This window comes from Schistocerca piceifrons, chromosome 2 (genome assembly GCF_021461385.2).
Source record: "Schistocerca piceifrons isolate TAMUIC-IGC-003096 chromosome 2, iqSchPice1.1, whole genome shotgun sequence".
In the NCBI taxonomy this organism is placed as follows: Eukaryota; Metazoa; Arthropoda; class Insecta; order Orthoptera; family Acrididae; genus Schistocerca; species Schistocerca piceifrons.
This window is the reverse complement of record NC_060139.1, coordinates 419,505,425-419,506,568: the sequence shown is the minus strand read 5'-3', so window position 1 is coordinate 419,506,568 and position 1,144 is coordinate 419,505,425. Positions and strand designations below refer to the sequence as shown.

The 1,144-nt window shown below is 47.9% G+C and overlaps 1 pseudogene; it reads right to left on the bottom strand.

Annotated features, from left to right (window-relative positions):
• Window positions 1–717: 717 nt before the first annotated feature.
• On the bottom strand, window positions 718–835 carry LOC124778268 (annotated as a pseudogene).
• Between the last annotated feature and the right edge of the window lie 309 nt (window positions 836–1,144).

Here is a 1,144-nt window from a genome sequence, read left to right as displayed (position 1 = left end):
TGCCATTTTCAACAGACGCAGTGGCTTGGCTAGATGAGCATCATGCTCTTTTTGTGGAGTAGTATATTTGTATGGTGGTTCTGTGATCGACACTCAGCTAGAATTTCGGATTTGGTTCGAACTTGATCGACATGATTCTGTTCCTGATAGTAATACTATTCGAGTTCCTGATAGTAATACTATTCGAGTTTGGGTGCCAGGCAATAGAGCACCACGTTCTGCACTGAAAAGAAAATCTGCTGACTTATCTCAGACTGCAATGATGCTCGAAATTGTGGAGCATTTGAGAGCATCTGTCCAGCAATCTCCCAAGCATTCCCTTAAACATGCAGCTGTCCTGGGATTGTCTGATAAGAGTGTAAGTAGCGTCCTGCACAGAGATCTTCACATGCACTCATACAAAATGATGGTTACCCAAGAATTAGGTGACAAAGATTTTGAAACTCGCAAAGCTGTGTGTATGGAAATCCTTCAGAGCATAACCCCCCCTCCTCCCCTGCTCCCCCTCCCCACCTCCCCAGGTACTCCATCTTCAAGCCACGAGTGGCCTACTGGGGACCATCCGACTGCCGTGTTATCCTCAGTGGAGGATAGGTGGGGCGTGGGGTCAGCACACCGCTCTCCCGGTCGTTATGATGGTATTCTTGACCGAAGCTGCTACTAATCGGTCGAGTAGCTCCTCAATTGGCATCACGAGGCTGAGTGCACCCCGAAAAATGGCAACAGCGCATGGCGACCAGGATGGTCACCCATCCAAGTGCCAACCACGCCCGACAGCGCTTAACTTCGGTGATTTCACGTGAACCGGTGTATCCACTGTGGCAAGGCCGTTGCCCCACCTCCCCAGGTGCTGTTTCGATTTCTTCTGATGAGGCCAATTTCCATTTGTCACATACTGTAAAAAAAACGAAATTTCTGCTACTGGGCAACAGAAAACTCTCAGGAACTTCACGAGCGACCACTTCTCAGCCATCATGGGTCAGTTTGGTGCGCCATTGCCGAAATTGGTGTTGGAGTCAGTATTTTTTGAAGATGTTGTAACGATAATTGTTTTAACTAAAATTACCTCTGTCACATGATAGAGAGGTTCCTCTGACCTAAGTTGAACCACTTTGTTGGGGACCATGAAATCGGAGAAGTCTGG